Source organism: Chionomys nivalis, chromosome 23 (genome assembly GCF_950005125.1).
Source record: "Chionomys nivalis chromosome 23, mChiNiv1.1, whole genome shotgun sequence".
In the NCBI taxonomy this organism is placed as follows: domain Eukaryota; kingdom Metazoa; phylum Chordata; class Mammalia; order Rodentia; family Cricetidae; genus Chionomys; species Chionomys nivalis.
The window spans coordinates 33,069,905-33,090,574 of NC_080108.1; the positions used below are offsets into that span (position 1 = coordinate 33,069,905).

At 36.4% G+C, this 20,670-nt stretch overlaps 2 long non-coding RNA genes across 3 annotated transcripts in view; one reads left to right on the forward strand and one right to left on the reverse strand.

Annotated features, from left to right (window-relative positions):
* LOC130865073 (uncharacterized) overlaps positions 1-20,670 on the forward strand; it is a 134,080-nt gene that overhangs the window by 111,299 nt on the left and 2,111 nt on the right. The gene's annotated exons all lie outside the window — the stretch shown is intronic.
* Positions 6,602-20,670, reverse strand: part of LOC130865075 (uncharacterized) — a 54,513-nt gene continuing 40,444 nt past the window's right edge. Inside the window, exon 4 of the long non-coding RNA XR_009056075.1 lies at positions 6,602-7,861. This is a non-coding gene — a long non-coding RNA (uncharacterized LOC130865075). The remainder of the gene's footprint in view (positions 7,862-20,670) is intronic.

The window sequence follows — 20,670 nt, forward strand, 5'->3', positions numbered from 1 at the left end:
ATTACTTTATTACTTTCTTTCCTCTGATTGTAAGTTTTACATTCTTACAGATACTACAATTGTTTTCTGCCTCCTGAACTAAAAGCATAGGATCACTACAGTGTCGACTGTTTTTAAAAACTCCACACATACATCAAATAATAGCAACATTCAGAAGTCTCCCATACAATAATACAAAGAAATAAATGAAATTAAGTTTTACTGTCTATCTTAAAAATAAGTTATTTAAACAATTGTTTACAGGATTAGGATCTGAAAGTCAGTCTCCTAAACCATGAATATAGCTATAATTTCTACTTATAATCATCCTAAAATGTTAATGTCAAAACCGCAACTAACAGGAGTACAACATATCGAGGTAAACTGTGTGATTTTTCCAGCTACTTCAAATGTCATAACTTGTCAAAATTTAGCTCTTCAGAGGTTATTACTTGTTTCATATGCATAGACATGTCTAAATTTTTACCTGTGGATTTTTTTAGAAATGCAGATATATAATTGACAAAAAGAAAATTTTTCCAAATGCAAAATTCAAGCCTATTCCATATTGTTAGGGAGATATTGGTAAGAGAATCAGAAACTTCTTCTGCAACATTTCTGAAAGAAAATAATTTATAACTCTTTCGTAAATGTTTATTCCTAGACCCACAGGAAACATTTGCTTTATCTTCTAGAAAAAAACAGATAAAGTCAAGATATTAAAGAGCAAAATTATAGAAATCTTAAATGCCTATTAAAATAAAATGAAAGCAAAAAAACAATGAAAAATGCTTAGCACAATGACATCCCTCATTGAAATGTCAAAGAGATGGAAAACTCTCTAAAATCATCACAATTATGAGAAAACCCCTAACAAATGTTGGAGGCTAAAAAGAAAGGATTATTTTCTACTGTACAGTAATATTGATAGGCCTTTGTATTAGAAAGTTTAATGCTAAATTGTTTATCAGCAGGCTCATACCCCAGTTGTAATACATGAATAACTGAGAGAAATAGGCATGGAAGCATGGGAGCATCTTTGCTTCAAGGGAGAGAACGTTGGTTCGGGGATTAAAGTTATCCAGAAATCTAATGAGCCTTATGTTGAATTCCTAGATCGACTAAAACAAACAATAGAAAGAACTGTAACTGGAGAAGAACCAAGGAAATAACTTCTTAAATGACTAAGCATATGAAAATGCCAATGAGTGTTATAATGAGCTATGCTATCAGTTTAGGAAACAGGAAATATTAATAGTTATAAGAAAGTGAGAAAAGATATTCCATCTGAAAGTAGAAAACTACAATTGGCTGCTGAAACTTTGGCCACCATTTATTATAATTTGCAAAAAGAAAATAAAAATTTAAAAGATTTAAAATGCTATGAATATGGAAAAATCAGTTTCTTACCAAAGATGTTCAGACAAAAATAAAATTAGTTAAAGAGCATATTCAAAATGCCTTTTTGAATAGGTTATAACCTATGATCACATGCAAAATGTCTGGAGATCTGACATTTGAAAATTTGGAAATGCTCTAAGGGATCATTGGCACCTTTTCCTTTGTTCAAGAGGAATGTGCACATTTACATACTAATGCTAATCATCTACATGTTCAATATAAAATTGCATTTTGATAAACTAATCATACTTGCAAGTCCATTACATTTTAAAACAGCAAATTGAAATTCATAAAGGATGATTTTGGTAAGGAATTAATGTGAGCTATTTGGAAGAATTAGGGCAACTTTACATTAACACATATTAAATTTCTTAAATCTGCACCAAAGAATATTATAATTGGAATAGAGAAATATTTTGCTCATACTCCAAATGTTGAACTAGCAGAAAAATTGCCATAGATACTGAATGGCTGCCTGCATTGCTAATGTAGAATGGGATAGGGTTTGGTATTATCTCTGTAAAGGATGAGTGACAATTATGGCTCCTGAAGAAGACATTCCAATATTCGTCTTGGTAAAATCATATTTGGAAGCGACCCCGACAACATTGGTCTTCAACACGATCATCAACTAGGGGTCAGGTGAAATCTCTTGTGCCCTATGGTCAGATTATTGTCCAGCAGTCCAAAAGACTGGTTATAGCTGAATATTTTTTTCTGGCCATATGTGCTCTGTTAATTGTCCCTTCTGATCAGGAATCAGCTGTAAGTTATTGTGCTTATGTCTCTTATACACCTAGGTTTCAGCCTGTCCTTTAAGGAGATATTGATGTTTTAGTGTATATCACTGTAAGTATCCTCTCTCCTCCTTGGAATGACTTGACTTGTCTGAATAATTTTGATGGGACCTCTTATAACGTTACATATAAGGATGATAGAAAGCCAATAAGAATTGGAACTTGTCTTTGTTTATCAATGGAATTACATCATTGGTTACAACCTAATATTAATATAGGTAGATCTCTTTCTCATCTTAAAAGATTTTCAGCATGGTCCATTAATCACCTTGTAGAATATTATTGAAAATAGTGAATTATCATATCCTGTGTGTCCAGATTTTATGTATTATCAATTAAAATATCAGCCATTTATTTGGAAGATTTTTTAGGGGAAATTTTGCAAAATCATTCAAAATAAGTAGATCACTTAGGGCCCATATGTTCAGTTTATTAACACATGTTCTGAATGGAATATTACCACTTGTGTGATAATGTTACCAGGTTGAATTGAGCCAAGTATGAAATGATACCTGGAAGACGTCTTCTGGCATTGGGAGACGGAGGAATCAGTGATAATTATATTGCCTTACTCACAGCCCCCTACTGCAATTCAGAAGATTGTGGCTGCCTTAAAACATGTTCAGCTTTTAAATGGCTCATTTATTGAAACAGTACTATCTGATTATACTCATAAATTTCCCTTATTTGGAATAGTAATGTTATTGCATATGTGCCTCTACCACATGTATCTTTGTTGGAAGAATTAATTTTACGACTGGAATTGTTATGATTGTCAATTGTATTTATGAATTAATTCCTCTGAAAAGTTTAATCCTCATAATCAGTCATTTATGATAATACAACAGCATACACATATTTGGCTGCCTGTTACTTGAGTCATTCTTGGGCTCAAAATCTAGATAATATTGTAGAATTCTTCAAAAAGATATTGAAAAGACAAAGCACATGTTTGACATCATAAGCTATAATTGTTAGTCTTATTGCTGTTGTTGCTACTACTTCTGTGGCTGGTATTGTTTTAAATATGTCCTTGCAGACAAAACACTTTGTAGAGAAATAGCATAAAGACTCTCTTAAACTCTGGATAGAGCAAGCTAAAATAAATGTTTGGCTTCAGACAGAGATTGATGTACTTAATAAAAATGTGAGATGCTAGGGAAAGAAATATCTGTCTTTACAAGAACAAATTACCTTACACATACATATGTTATTTCATCTCTTTATTTGCTGAAGTCATGGCTATAGTTGCAAAACTAGACATTCACAGACGATTTCAAAAATATGCTTACAATGCCCATACAGTGGAAAGAACCTGCTTTGAAAGTTCCTACATACTTTCATCATTGTAGAATGTTAATAAGTCTCCTATTATGAGTAATTTAAGTAGGATTGACTACCTGTGCTATAATTGCAGATCAATCCTCTCATTAGCTACACACAAAAAGAAAACAGTAAGAAGTCTTCAGTAGTATTTTTGTCATAATAGCCAAATATCAGAACAGAAATCAAGTAAATATTGTTATTAAAACTATATGATGGAAGGCATAACTCAAATAGCCTTAATGACTAGGAATGTATAACTACAATGGTGACAGGCTTTCATAAATATAATATATTTTATTCTTCCATAGTCTAACGAAATATAGATATGTTCATATATCTGAGCATAATTTGACCCTCATCAGAGATGATCTTTGGCACTAATAGGAAAATAACATGTGCAGGGAAGATCTTTCTATAGAAAATAAGAGGCTGTATGTTCTATGATTTGATGTTTCATGCTTTTAAAACTACTTGAAAGACTCATACATTTATATCTTAAAGATGGCAGAAACACTGTGACAGATTCAAATAAAGGGTCTTGATTCTAAAGCACCAATGTTTTCAAGTCTCAACATTAGTAGCAGACGTATGCATTTAGAGTCTGCTATGGAAGATACAATATAAGATCTGTACTTGTTCAAAGCATACAACAACAAGACACACAATAATAAAGAAATCTATTGTGTTAATTATTTTCAAGGGAAGTATATAATACCTAGCTGCCACCATCAATAAACACTTGATTTTGAAAAAAGCTCAGGCTGTCTGATTTCCTAATTAGGAATGAGCATACAGTTTGAAAGTATCATGTACATGAGTATTTATATTCAAAAACATAAAGACTATTTTGACCAAAACAGCAAATTTGAGCATGTGAAAACCTAAAATGCAATAGGATGGTAAAAAGTATGTTTAATCTTCTATACCTTATTCTAAATTCAGTGTCTTTGGTGACAATACGGAACTGCTTTCATATATTATTATTACTACATAATATTTTCAATGAGTCTTTTTTTATTTAAAAAAAAAACCTACAATGTCATACCAGTTTTGACAATGAAACTCAGTGAGTGAATAGAGTAAAGGGCATGACTCCCCTTGTCACTCTGAAATTCTAAAACTTAAATTGAAATATTTCCTTGCAGTTACTTCAGAGTTTACAGACAGAGACAGAAATTTTAAAGAAAAGGAGAATTTTCAGAAACAGGGATGGACATGACACACAGACATAACAGGTGACTCAGAACTGTAATAGTGGGAATAAACGATTAACTGACTCTAATTTCCCTGGGCTTTTTCTTATAAAGATGCCAGCAGCAGTCTGCTGGGTCTAGGCCAATGTACGTTCTGGTTTCAGATATAAACATTTGTAGCTGAGAGATAGCATATTCCCAGAGGCTGACTAGGAAGGACCTGCTATGCTAACAATATTATTAGCTCTCCTTGCTGCGGACTGAAGGAGTGTGTGCATTCAAATTTATCCCTGAACAATGAGGAGTGTGATCTCAATCTGACCAATCGGAACAAAGCCTGTGGTTACCTTGGAGATCTGCATCAGAGCTGCTGGCTTATTTCTCCCTCCCATCTCAATGTTTCCTCTGACAGAAAAAATTAAAGTGGATGACGGGAAAAAAAAAATTAGTTTACCTAGTACCAGAATCCAATTATTAAAAAGGGGAAATCATTGTGGGTTAACTAGGATGTGATCACATATCTGACTTCTTGTGTCTGTATCCTACATATATACCAGAAAATTTGCATTTCTTCCTGCTGATGGCTGATTGTGATACTGTGCTGCGGATTGCAGTTTCCTGGTATTACATTCAGAAATATCATGTCAGAGTCCCCAGGCATACTGATGAGGGAATCAGACACTTGAAATTTTCATATTCCCAGGTACCGGAGGCTATTTGCTGACATAGCAATTATCTTAGAGTGACCTCCGAAGACGCATAAGATGAGTACAACCCGGTCGTTGTCAGGTATAGACTTTTAAAGAAAATATTCATTTCAGAAAATACAAAACCTAAGGCTCACCTATGAATCACAGATTTTACGGCTGAATCAGTGGCATCAGACTCGAGCACATTTCCTGCACTGCAAACAGGAACAGGTGACTCTTCTCACAAATTCTTTGCTTTTCCTATATCTTCTGCATCCTGAAGGTCTCTGCCACACATATGTTTTCTCTGGTGTTGTTTATGGTGAGGCCTTGACTTAAGTCCAGCTTTTAGCAGGACTTAAGTCAAAGCCCCACTGGCAAAATCCCTGAGTGCAGACCTTTTTATGCCATCTAAGAACCAATAAGGAAAGAGATCTCAAACTAAGGACCGGAAATCAAAGGACTGCATTGAACATGGTGATCTCATCCAGAGCTGATGAGTCATTCCTCCCTGTGTGTTGTGAAATGAAGTAGAGCAAATGACAGGGGAACCCAGAATAAAATGTACTTTACGCTGTGTTTTGCCTCCAGCTAACATCCTACAAAACTGTCAAAATGTGACAGGTTGTGTGAGCCAGCAGCTTGCTATTGCCTCAAAACTCCCTATATCCATGGAAGCCTTCATTCCTGTCTGGAGATTTTTGATTGTGAATCTGGGCTGCCAATGTATCTGTCTTCTGATTTGTTGTGATCAGTTTTTGTATGTTTATATGTGTAGTTTTTATGCAGTCAAATTATAATTTCATATTATATATAATATTATAGAATGAATTATACATAAATATAATATACAACAAATACCAAATTTTGAAAACAATATATCTTTAAAGCATTTATGCTGGTTTAGATTAGCAAAACATACTATGAAATATCTCTCCATACTTAACTCATTTACAGTCTGATGTGGGAGTTCCTTATGTTTGTGTGTTTCTTTCATTGTAATGAATAAAGAAACTGCCATGGTCTTGATGATAGAACAGAACTTTAGTAGTCAGGGAACAGATAGAACTAAGGGTCAGAGAGTCCAGATCTGCACTTGTTTCTTTAAGGGTATAAGCTAGGATGATTTGACTTAAGGTGTTGTTATAGGACATTTTGAGAAGAAAAAAATGATATTTTGACTCAGGGTGTGGTTGTTCCCTGTTTGGTGATTTTGAGAGAATATTACTTTGTTTGTTCTTTGTATCATGGCAAGGATGTCTTGCCTCTTAAACCATCTTTGGACTGAGTTATATAAGAACTTTGAATAAAAAACTTGAGACATGGCCTGGCGGTGGTGGCACACACCTTTAATCCCAGCACTTGGGAGGCAGAGGCAGGTGGATCTCTGTGAGTTTGAGACCAGCCTGGTCTACAAGTACTAGTTCCAGGACAGGCTCCAAAACCACAGAGAAACCCTGTCTCGAAAAAAGCAACAAAACAAAACAAAACAAAAAAACTTGAGATATATATCAGTATTCACTGGGTGTCCTTCAATATCTATATATTTTCTCTTGTAAATTTTGATCTTAATCCTCATCCCTTCCACAAGTATGGAAATGGGTAGGTCAGGACAATAAGTGATGGCTCCTCAGAAGTGAAACTGGAACTATGGACATATTGCCTGATCAATACCAAAAAGTGGAAGATACCACAGGTGTTAAGTAAAGAGTAAGTTCTTAGGAAAAAAAGTAAAAGTGAACATGAGTTGAATAACGGTGAATTATAATTGTAAATAAATTTGTATTGTGACAGAAAATCAGTCGTTAAGTGACTATGCAATTGCCTTGGAGATAATTTACAAGCTAGAGGAGCTTAGGTGGATCAGTTTCAAAAACAGAAATTTTTAGAATTTGCAGAGAAACTCACCCTTTGATTTCCCAAGCATGGTACTTTGAACACAGAAAAATTGAGGTGAAATACCAAGACCATTATAACATGGAATTAGCACAAAGTATTCTTTTCATTTGTGGGGGCTCATAAGGGAGAGTTTGTATTTGCACATAATAGGTAAAATATAGTTCAGCCTGCAGTGGTTAGAAGAGAGACAGGACACTCCTATCAACCACAGGAGCTGTTAGATGAGGAAACATTTATAGTACTGTTTGATTATGAGCAGCCTGTGCCTAGAGAGAGCTATGGGTAGACACTGCTAAGAACAAGAATAGGGAGTTTTCAAGTCCTTTGCTTCCGGTGAGCAATGCTGAGAAGTAGAAACTGGTGGCATAATAAAGCAGGATCTAAGAAGCTTGAGGAATTTAGCAACATTACCTTCACAGAAGTTGGAAACTCTTTAAATCTCCTCTTATCACAAAAGCACTCATCTTCTTACCCAAGGCTGGTTTAGATCAAGCAATGATGCAGAGACCTGGAGTAGTGCAAACACCCAGATGTGTTGTGTATCTCTCAAGCAAGCTGGTTTCAGAGAAGGTACTTGCTGAGGAGATAAAGTACAAATGTTATTACCAATAGAGCAAAGATATGTGCAGGATAAATAGTAACTTATTTGCCCTGTTCCCATTCAAACAACTCAAAGAATTAAAAGCAACCTGAACTCAGTATGGCCCAAATGCTCCTTTGATGCAAATGCTGCTGGAGTACAGGATTTTAGAAGCCTTACACTGTGGAAAATGGAAACATTTGGACAAAGCTTGCCTGTCAGATAGAGACTATCTGTTGTTGAAAACCAAGCATGAAGAAAGATGTTGGGTCACAGATCTGAGAAATCTGATCCAACAAATTCCTTTTTCTTTTTATATGCTTACTGGTGAGTGACTTCATAGAAAAAGAAATCAGCAATTAAATTTTGAAATAGCAGTATATGCACAAGTTACTTCAATGACAAGAAGGCCTGGAATAAACTTCTGTCTTCTGGAGAGCAGATGGAAGTCTTATGTCAGTTAATTCAGGGACCTGATGAATTGTTTCAGGATGCCGCATTAACCAAACATATTAATTGGAGACACAGAAACTGGATGCTTGAGAAGTAAAGCTGGACTACGACTATACTATTTTAGTATTTAAGTCTGCTTTGAGATCATTTAGAAATAAGAGTATTATTTCTAATTTTATTTGTATATCCTTAGATATTGGACACTCGTACAGCCAATGCCTAGCTATGACTTCTGTTTTACAAAAAAAAAAAAAAGTTAAAGATGTTCCTCCTTACATAGAAATCTGGAAATTGGAGATTGATATAAGATTTAAGAATCGTTAATGACAGTTAATTGGAGCTATACATCTTGCATTGCCTTCTGTTTCTTCCATAACAAAAGATACCTATAATGTTGTTCTATATTTAAAAGATTCTTTTTATACCACCCCCTGCCCTCACTGAAATTGTCAAAGATTTGCAGTTAGTGTTTCATCGGTTAATTAAAAAAAAAAACAATTAGAAGATATCATTAGAACATCTTGCATCAGTGTATGACAAAATGTTTTATATTATGCCAGAAATCTGTGGCTCAGACTACACAAAATCTTACAATTCAATTTCCACAAGTTTATATAATCCTTTAAGGATGATGACTTGCTTGTCCATTTAAATGAAGTAATTTTGTTTGTAATATATTGTCAGCTTCAGCAGAATCCTGTACTTTTAGAGTTAGTAATTACCCCAGTGAAAGTACAAAGACAGACATCTTTTGAATATTTTGAAACATACGCTTATCCAAAAGAGATTAAGCCTCAGAAATTGGAAATTAAAAGAGAAAGATGGCAAACTTTGAATGATTTTCAGAAATTACTGCGCGATATACCAATAACCACGGTGCCTTCATGAGACTCACCTAGTTCCTCTGCTTATTTGTGATTGTTGTGATGGTTGATCTATTTGTGGGACACCTGGCAGTGAGAGAATGATTTGTTCCTGTGGTTTTGGCTGATACTTTGAAACCTGTTCCTCATACAGGATTGTATTTTTCTGCATAAATATAGTGAGAGATGCCTAGTGTTATGGCACGTTTTTAGGCCAAGCTTTGCTGGTGTCCATGAGAATTCTGCCTCATATTGTGAAAATACATTGGAGGAACAGAGTAAGAGGTTGTCCAATTGGAGGAGTGAAATGGGAGGCAGAGTAGAGGCTGCAGTAATGTTGGAAAATAGCAACAGAAAATAAATTAAAACCAAATAACTGAATGTTATACAGGGATGGCAGATGGACATTTGATTCATGGGCTCCTATGGTATATGAAAACATATATTTTGAATGCATCAAAATTTGAATCTAAAGATATTCTTTTAATTTATCGGTTTTTCAAGACATGGTTTCTCTGTTGCTTTGCAGACTGTCCTGGAACTAGCTCTGTAGACAAGGCGGGACTAAAACTCACAGAGATCCACCTGCCTCTGACTCTGGAGTCCCAAGTGCTGGGATTAAAGTTGTGCACCATCACCACATGGTGGATATGTTACTTTTGACAAGATGTCCTCTTTTTGTTCCACAGAAGATGAGAACCTGTGGATTGTTACCAGGCTAATGTTATTTGTGGGAGCAAGACCTCCCAGAAGATCTTTAGAAACCCTATAAAAAGTTTCCCAACAAGTATAGGAAGCATTTTGGAGAAAACTACATGCAAATTTTCAAATAATTATATATGTTGATCTTTATTTAAAGTGGGATATCATATAGAGAGATGAACACTTTGCATTGAATTGAAACTTAGTTTACTGATAAACATTTAAGGTTGATTTTGGTATATTATTTCTGCTCTTGGTTAAGGTATTGTCTTTGCAGATCATTTAATGTCATGTATAGTTAAGAAATATAGATTAATAGATAGTCATCAATAATACTCAAAATCTTAGTAACATTATTTAAGTTTTCTAGACATGCAGAGATATAGTTCAGTTAGATAGATAATCTTCAACACTTCAAAGACCAAAGAACATGGCATTTAAAAGTTTTTAAGAACTTACAATTTTCTCAACAGTGAAATATGTCTGCTTCTGGCAGCACAAATTACTTCATTTGTGGGTGCTTATAAGAGAGAGTTAGGTTCTCTACCCTAAACAGCAGAGATAGCTCCCCTGAAATGATTAAAAATGAGACAAGACTCTCTGCTGACAGAGGAGCTGATAGTATAAGAAGTATTTATGGGACTGTGATACAATCAGTCTGAGCCTAGTAAGCTGAAGAAGAAGCCATGAAGTACCATACTGAGGATTTTTAAAATCATGCACTTCTGACTGGGAATTCTGAGAGTCAAAGAGGGTAGAAAGCTAGAACAGGAGCTAAAAGGCCTCAGAGACTTAGTAATTTCACTATTACAGAAGTGGAAGTCTCTGAAAATCTTCTGTCATAAAAGCATCACACTTCTACCATAGTGGCTGGTTTAGATCCATCTATGGTGCAGAGATCTCCTGGAGCAAGGCACACACCCAACTTTTTTTGTGCATTTCTCGTACAAGCTAGTTTCCAGAGAAGGATTGAGCCGGTGTGAAGATGTTCAGGGATTTCAAGTATTTCTAGAATAGAGCAATGAGATAATCAGGAAAATCTACTCAGACAACAAGGCCTGGAACCATTAAAACAAGGCAAATTAATAAAAGCAACCTAAGCTCAGTGTGACCAGTTTTCTCCGTTTACACACGCTGCTAGAGTATATGGATTTAGAATTTATACTCTAGGGATTGGAAACAGATGGCCAAAGATTGCCTGACATGGAAAAGTCTACCTGATGAGGAAAACTGAGTTTTCAGAACAAAGTCAGGCCACAACTGTGAGTAATCTGGCCCAAGTAATTCTTGGAATAAATTTCTTCCTTCAGGAGAGCAGACAGATGACTTACCTTTAATAATACAGAGACCTGTTGACTTGTTCCAGGATTTTGTCTCCACGCTGATGCAGCTATCACTAAGAATAATTATGGATCCAGAAGGTATATTTTTGGTTATTAAACAGCTAGCCTCTGAGAGTACTAACATAATTTATCAGGCTGCTTTGACATCTTTTAGAAATAAAGGTGTCATTTCTGATTACATTCAAAATTGTTGAGGAATTTTAAACTCATACACCCAAGGACTAGTTATGGCTGCTGCTTTGCAGGGGTGAACAGGTAAATATGTACTCTCACAACATAGAAATCTGGAAAATGGAAACTGATACAAGAATTATAAATAGTTAATGAGACCGTGCACCTTGGTTGAGCTTTAGAGACTATACTGGATTACTTTCTCATTAAGGTATGGTCCAAATGATACCTATAAAATATTTCAGATTTTTTAGATTGTATTGACTATCCCTTTGGTTCCAAAATATTTTCAACGATTTTCATGTAGTGTTCCATCAGCCAATTAAAGCAACAAATTAGGAGGTATCATTGATAAGTGTTGCTTCCAGTAATGGCAAACAGTATAATATTATGCCAGATATGTGTGGCTCATTTAATACAAAATATACAAAATATTTTCAGCTGTACCAGCTGGTACCTTGGGCAACTGAGGAAAGGGAACCTGAAATGACCCTATCCTATACTGATGAATATCTTACATATCACCTTAGAACCTTCATCTGGCGATGGATCGAGGTAGAGACAGAGACTCAATTTGGAGCAACGGTCTGAGCTCTTAAGGTCCAAATGAGGAGCAGAAGGAGGGAGAACATGAGCAAGGAAATCAGGACCACGAGGGGTGCACCCACCCACTGTGACAGTGGAACTGATTTATTGGGAGCCCACCAAGGCCAGCTGGTCTGGGACTGAATAAGCATGGGTTGAAACTGGACTCTCTGAGCATGGCGGACAATGAAGGCTGATGAGAAGCCAAGGACAATGGCACTAGGTTTCGATCCTAATACATGAACTGGCTTTGTGGGTGCTTAGCCTGTTTCGACGCTCACCTTCCTGGACGTAGATAGAAGACCTTCTTCTTCCCGCAGGGCAGGGAATTTGGACTGCTCTTCAGTATCGAGAGGGAGGGGGAATGGTGTGGGGGGAGGAGAAGAGGAGTGGGGAGAGGGGGAGGGGAGTGAGGGGAGGGGGCAATATTTGGGAGAAGGGGAGGGAAATGGGAAATGGGGAGCAGGTGGAAATTTTAATTAAAAAAGAATAAAAATTAAAATTAAAAAAAAATATTTTCAACAAGTTTACATTATCCATTACGGATCTTGTTTGTCCATGAAAAATGAAAGAATTTGCGTGCAACAGTTGGACAGCTTCAGGAGAGTCTTGCCGATGGGTAGTTAATTCCCCAGAGAAAATACAAATGCAGCCACCTTTTCATTTTCAGGACATATATCTTATTCTAAAGAAATTAGGACTCAGTAATTAAAACTTAGGATCGATAGCTTGCAAACTTTGAAGGAAATTCAGAAATGATGAGTAGATATTCAGTGACTGTGCCTATTTTAAAAAATTGTCTACAGAAAATCTTGAGCAATGCAGTGATCTTAGTAAAAGGAGAAGTGACCCTATTTTCCCCAGGTCCTATATTGATGCTGCTATTCAAGTGCTGACTCAGGTGAGCATTCCCCCTGGCTTCTTGAATACACAGTTTCAATAAATAAATAAACGAGAGTTATCCTCAGTCACCACATAATGCATCATGCCCTTTTTATTCTAAATTTTTTTTTTTTTTTTTTTTTAATTTTCGAGACAGGGTTTCTTCATAGCTTTTGGTTCCTGTCCCGGAACTAGCTCTTGTAGACCAGGGTGGCCTCGAACTCACAGAGATCCGCATTCCTCTTTGTCTCTAGTGCTGGGATTAAAGGCATGTGGATTCTCACAATCATTATACCATGCATAGATTTTGGCATGATGGTGTAGAAGAGTCTTTTGTCTAAAGCAAAATGGAAAGACCATTGCAATGGATTATGGAAAGGATAAAACCCTGTTATAATATAGGGTCAAATGCATGCCTATGCATGCATGCATGTGTGTGTGTGTGTGTTTACAGGTAGAAAATGAACCACAATAGCTTCCTGAAAGTTTGGAGTAGTGGATTGATCAGAAATTACCAGACTACATGATATTGTAGCTGCTAGTGCTAACCAAGTGGGAATGGATTGAGATTACTGAAATTGTGTTTTTGAAACTCTGATGATAAAAATGGATACACATAATTGCCACAATGTGTATAGAGTGTGAGTTTATATGTATACATTTCTATTTGCAAAAAATAATTTTAATAAACAGTTGTATTTATTCAGATATTTTGTAGTTCATATATTTTATTGATTTAGTTGATCATGTTGAGCACCAATTGTTACTGGGAAAGGTTGCTTGTTCATCCCAGCCATCCTGCTTGCTTAGCCCAAAATAACAAAACAGAAATTATATTAATTAATGATGGAGGAAGGTCATTGGTTAACTAATAAAGAAACTGCCTTGGCCCATTTGATTGGCCAACCCTTAGGTGGGTGGAGTAGACAGAAGAGAATGCTGGGAGAAAGAAGCTGAGTCAGAGAGTCGCCATGATTCTCCCACTCCAGACAGACGCAGGTTAAGATCTTTCCTGGTAAGCCAGCTCGTGGTACTACACAGAATATTAGAAATGGGTTAGATCAATATGTAAGAGCTAGCCAATAAGAGGATAGAGCTAATGGGCCAGGCAGTGATTAAAAGAATAGTTTCCATGTAATTATTTCGGGGCATAAGCTAGCCATGCGGGCGGCCGGGTGCCGGACACGCAGCCCCGCCGCTCATATTACAACAGAGTGGCACCCAACGTGCTAATGAACTCCACGTAAAACCTGAGAGGGCTTAAAAAGGACACAGAGAGAATTTAAGACAGCTTTTTGCTGTTTGTGGGTTGCGTGCCGCAAAGAAATTGTCCTGACTCAGCAGCAGGAAAAAACTGGCTGTTTTAAAATGCCGGCCTTCTGGGCTGTGCCGCCATCACGATCTCTGTCTGGCTCCTGCTGGAGACAGAGCTTTTGAATGGATCTTTTGGAGTAAAGTGCTATGGCTTGCTTGATGGCAATGTGGACTGCTGTGTGCCTGGAACTGTGTGTGGCTCAGGGGCACCAAATGGCTCTGAGGCAGGAGGGCTCAGCTCCGCCATGCTGAACTGTGCTGGTCTCAGGCAGGAACTACCATAATTACCATAATAACAGCGCAGTTAAGGTTTCGACTGGGCAGGACACACACAGGCGATACCATATTATCTGTACATGGTGCAACTTAAGTTTTTAAGAAGTGCTTAACATTTTAAGAAATGCTCCTGGATAGTAAAAAAATTACAGATTCACAATAGAACTGATTCAGACACTGTTGGATGAATGTACGTAGGCTTGAGAGAGAGAAAAATATATATATAAAGAATAAAGTTAATGTCTTAAAAAAAGGGTAAAGTCTTTAAAGAGACAGAGTACAGATAGTTATAAATTAAAAGAAATAAAGAAAAATAAGCCATGTAACAATGGAAAATTCACAGAGAGTCTGGATTCTTTGTATTATTGTGTTTTCTTTAAAATTTTTGACTGTAAAGGAGCTAAGTGCAGAGAGACATTTCATTATATGGGCTGCCAAGCTAAACCAGAATGGATACAAAGGTATTATGATTTCAGAATATGGGTCTAAGGATATGATGCTTTGGAGAGGGTCTTCTTTTGTTTTCACAGAGGATGAGACTCTGTGGATTGCGTCTATCCCAATATGGTATGATAGACCACGCCCTCCTGAAAGGTTGCTGTGAACACCTTCAGAAAATTGCTTCATTCAACTGCCGACTGAGATGACCCTGACACACAGGTTACACCATGAAAGATCTGAATACAGCGCCCCCATTCAGCAGGAAGCAGTTTGGAGAGAAAAACTGCGCCCATGTACCCAAATATGGTTTATAAATGTTCTTTTACATTTAAAGGGGGATATGATATAGATATAATTTGCATTGGTGTGGATTTGAAGGTCAATTTTGTTATATGTATATGCATATTTCTAATCTTGATTAAGGTATTGTGATTGTATAGTTCATTTAAAAATGTAATGTATATAGGTTGTTAATGGATAATCATCAATAATTGTCAAGCTTTTAGTCATGTTAGTTAGATTTTCTAGATGTGCATAGATATATTTCAGCTAGGGATATATATTTCAGTTGGATAGGCATTCTTCATATCTTTCAAAGACTACAGAATATGGCATTTAATGTTTTAATAACTTAGGGCTTTTCAGGACAATGAGACACTCTGCTCCTGGCAGCACCAGCTACTTCAAGAGGAAGATGGGCATCAAAGAGGAACCTTATGGAGTTTGATAGCCATTTGGGCAAGAAACTGTTCTTGCCTGGACTATTGCATAAACTGGACACAGAGAACCCTCAGAGAGAGAACTGCTAAACTTGCCTAAAGGTGAGATGGTCTTTTGGGGTTCCTGATTTATGAAAGAGTCTAAGAGACATTCTGCAGGACACAGCAGAAAATGACTGAACTGTCTTTGGAATTTTCCTGCTTCATGGAAATGTCTGCTGAAAACTATGGGCCTGTAGGCTGAAGATGGATGCCCCAACGGTACAGAGGAACTTTGAGTGACTGTCCAGGCAGCGAGATGTCTCTGTCATTTCTAGAGTTTGAAGTTTCTTAGTTCTTGTTTACTTAGGTAATATTATATCCTTCTGGAGTCTTTGATGGAGTTGAAGAATGGATAGATAGTTATAGTTTTCCTTAGTTATGATAAAAGATAAAATAGATATAAATATTGTAACTATAATTTTTACTTGATAACTGTTTTGTTATATGTAATTTTGCTGTTAAAGTTAAAGCCTTCTTTTTTTTGTTTAAACAGAAAAAGGGGAAATGATGGAGGAAGGTCATTGGTTAACTAATAAAGAAACTGCCTTGGCCCATTTGATTGGCCAACCCTTAGGTGGGTGGAGTAGACAGAAGAGAATGCTGGGAGAAAGAAGCCGAGTAGGGAGTCGCCATGATTCTCCCTCTCCAGACAGATGCAGGTTAAGATCTTCCCTGGTAAGCCAGCTCATGGGCTACACAGAATATTAGAAATGGGTTAGATCAATATGTAAGAGCTAGCCAATAAGAGGTTGGAACTAATGGGCCAGGCAGTGATTAAAAGAATACAGTTTCCGTGTAATTATTTCGGGGCATAAGCTAAGCCATGCGGGCGGCCAGGTGCCGGGGACGCAGCCTGCTGCTCTCATTACAACAGAGAATACTGTTTAACCCATTTGCTCTAGCCTCTTATTGGCTAACTCTCACATCTTGATTTAACCCATTTCTATCAATCTGTATATTCTTACATGGCAGTGGCTTACCGGAAAAGATTCAGCATGTCTGACTCTGGTGACTCCATGGCCAAAAAATCAAGAAATCAAGTCAATATTGTTATTAAGACTCTATGATGAAAGACATAACTCAAACAGCCTTGATGGCTAGGAATCTAAATCTACAATGATGAGAGACTAACATAAAATATTTTATTTTCCCAGACTCTAATGATATATTGATATGCTCATATATCTGAGCATCATTTGACCCTCAACAGAGATCTTCCTTTGGCACTAGTTAAGAAAATAACATAATGGTGTGCGGGGAAGGTCTTTCTACAGAAACTAAGAGGCTGTGTGGTCATATGTTATGGTGTTTCATGACTTTAAAACCTAATTGGAAGTTTCATACACTTATATTTTAAAAATGGTAGAAATATTGTAACAGATTGAAATGGAGGCTCTTGATTCCGAAGTAGCATTGTTTTCCAGTCTCATCATTACTAGCAGACATACACATATAGAGTCTGAGATGAATGTACAAGATAAGTCCTGCAATTTTTCAAAGCATATAAAACAAGACAAACAATAACAAAATATCTATTGTGTTAATTATTTTCACTGGAGGTATGTAATACCTCTGTGCTATCTTCAATAAACACTGGATTTCCAAGAAACTCATGCTGTTTGATTTCCTAATTAGGAATGGGGAAAAAGTGAGAAAGTATCATGTACCAGAGTATTTATATGCAAATACACAAAGACTATATCAATAAAAACAGCAAATTTGATTCTGTGAGAACCTTAAAAGCAATAGGATGATAAGAAATAGGTTTCCTCTTCTATACTTTATTCTAATTCAGAGTCTTTGGTGTCAGGTAGGGTAGTGCTTTCATATGTTACTGCATAATATTATCAATGATTCTGTTTTGATGAAAAAAACCCTGCAATGTCATATCAATTTTCACAATGCAACTCAGAGAAGAGAGGAAGGGAGTGACTCCACTTGACGCAGTCATACTAAAACATTAAAGGAATTATTTCTTTGCAGATGGTGCAGTGTTCAAGACAGAGAGAGTGGTGCCACAACTTTAAAGAGAAGGAGAGGTTTCAAAAGCAGGGATGGACATGATGCAAAGATCATAACAGGTGATTCCTTACAGTAATACTGGGAATAGACCGGTACCTGACTGCTAATTACCCTGGGTTTTTTGTCATATAGATGTCAAGAGCAGTCTGCCGTGTCTGGGCCAATGTACATTCGGATTTCAGCTATAAATATTTGCAGCTGGGAGCTGGCATATAGCCAGAGTCTGACTAGGAAGGACCCACTATGCTGAAAATACTATTAGTTCTCCTCGCCTCTGAATCCTCTGAAGGAGTGTGTGCATTCAAATTTTCCCCGGAAGAATGACGAGAATGATCTCAAGTCCACCAATAGGACCAAAGCCTGTGGTTACCTTGGAGATCTGCGTCAGAGCTGCTGACTCATTTCTCCCTCCCATCTCAATGTTTGCTCCGGCAGAAAAATATGAAAGTGAAAACAGATGGCAGGAAATAATGTAGTTTACCTAGGACCAGAATCCAATTATCAAAAGGGAAATCATTATGAGGTAAGTAGGAGGTGATCACGTATCTGAATCTTGGGTCTGTATCCTGTCTATCTACCTGAAATTTCCATTTCTCCCTGCTGACGGCTAATTGTGCCACTGTGCTGCCGATTGCAGTTTACTGGTATCACATTCAGAAATGCGATGTCAGAGTCTCTAAGCATGTATTGCAGAATCTTACACTTGAAAATTTCAGATTCCCAGGCGCTGAGGCTATTTGCCAACATAACAATTGTCGTAGTGAGGCTTCGAATGGCGCATAAAATCAGTACATTTCAGCGTTGTATGAATAGATTTGCTAAGAAAATCATCATTTCAGAAAATACATAATTTAAAGCTAACCTTGGAATCGCAGATTTTACTGCCAAATCAGCCGCTTCAGTCTCTAGCACATTTCCTGCACTGCAAACGGAATCAGGTGCCTCTCATAAAATCCTTGCTTTTCCTATTGCTTCTGTATCCTGCAGGTCTCTGACACACATATCTTATGTGGTGTTTTTTACAGTGAGGCTTTGACTAAAGTCCAGCTTTGAGCAGGACTTTAGTCAAAGCCCCACTGACAAAATTCCTCAGTGCAGATCTTTTTATGCTATGTAGGAACCAATAAGGAGAGAGATCTCATAACAAGAACCGGAAAGCACAGGACTGCATCTAACTAGATGATCTCATCCAGAGCTGATGAGTCATCTGTGTCTCTCTCCTTAGCTTGTATTGGGAAAAGAAGAAAAGCAATTGACAGGGGAACACAGGATAAAACGTAATTACCAGGCATTTTGCCTCCAGTCAGCAGCCAATAAAACTGGCAAAATGTGACAGGCTGAGGGACCTGGCAGCTGCTTTTGCCTGGAATCTACCTATATACATGGATGCCTCCATTGTGTCTGGAAATTTTTGATTGTGACTCTGTGCTGTCAAGTGTATCTTGCTTCTGATTTTTTTGTGATTTTTCTCTCTGATTTTACGTGTGGATTTTTTATGCTGTCAAATTATAATTAAATAGGTTACATATTACGATATTATGAATTATATACAAATAAAATGCAATTATATTTTTCATGTAGTTTAATTAGAATACATAATATATTTAAGTTAATTAGAGTGCTATAGATGGAAGTGGGTGGATTGTAGAAAGAAATGTAGATTTTAAACCCTCTCCCACATAGACTCAACTGTAATATTTTAGCTCACAATGTCTTAATGAAGAAGAAATGATTTCAGTTTAATTGATTTCAGAAAAAATTAAATATATTTAAATTGTTAATGTTTGTGTTTGCTTGTTTTAAGGCTTATTGGTGTTTGCACATTTACCTTTGCATGAAGCAGCCTTCATATTTTGTTTCTTACATGTAATCAATATACATAAATATCCTCTAATAGTTTATAAAAATTGATTTTAAAAAACAACTAGATTCAAAATATTAGAAGTTCTCTCTAAATCTCCTAAGCACCATTAAAACTGATATATATATATATATATATATATATATATTTAATAAAAGGAGGATTATTTAAGGAAGTTGTATGTCCACCAATTTCAAGCCATCTATTGTTACATAGCGCATTTCATGGCAAGCCACTTTGAAAATATATGTAAGTTTCCTTTTTAAGTAGTTAAATACATTAAATAGCCCCTTTAATAAGGGTTCACCTTCATTTGTCCTGTCATTGGGCATACTAGGAATTTGAGCACTGGATAAACTACAAGAATAATGCATTTAGTGCCAGTTTTTGAAATTTCATTGGGGCAAAAGTTCTTTTATATTAATCAAATACTGGTTAAGTGCAGATATTTATTAGAACTAGATGATTTGAGATTGGATTTCTCCTTTGACTGTAATGTGTTTTCTAGCCTAGCTGGCCATGAATACTCAGAGATCTTCCTCTTTCTACACTTCTCTAATATTCTGGAATTGGAAATACCAGCATGACTGCTTTAGAAAATGAGTATTGTGAAAATGTCTTCTAGGTTTCTTAATTTACAAATGAACAAGTTGTTGACTGTCCCAGGTTACAATGTAACCATAAAAACAAAAATAAATAAGAAAAAGGCTATAACTCACAGACTACACCATTTACTACTCTAAAGATCATGAAACATATCTTATTTACCAAGTTTCATATGGTTATGTGAACACCATCGTTAAATTAACTTTTCTGAATAGTAGATGATAATGTGAAAAAATGGGCAAATGTCTGGTTTCTAACACTATCATCCTCATGCATATCATATCATTAGAATAGCATGGAGGTAAATCCACGCCCATCAAAAAAAAAACTGGATAAAAATTGAGGGTATAATTAACCAGTGGTGTACTCCTCAGTGGTAAAAGACAATGACATCTTCAAATTTGCATGCAAAAGAATGAAACTAGCCATCTTGAGTGAGTTAACACAGATCAGAATGATGAGGATGGTTTGTAGCCAACCATTGGGGAACAGCAAATAAAGCACAGAGTAGGAAACATGAAGCCCA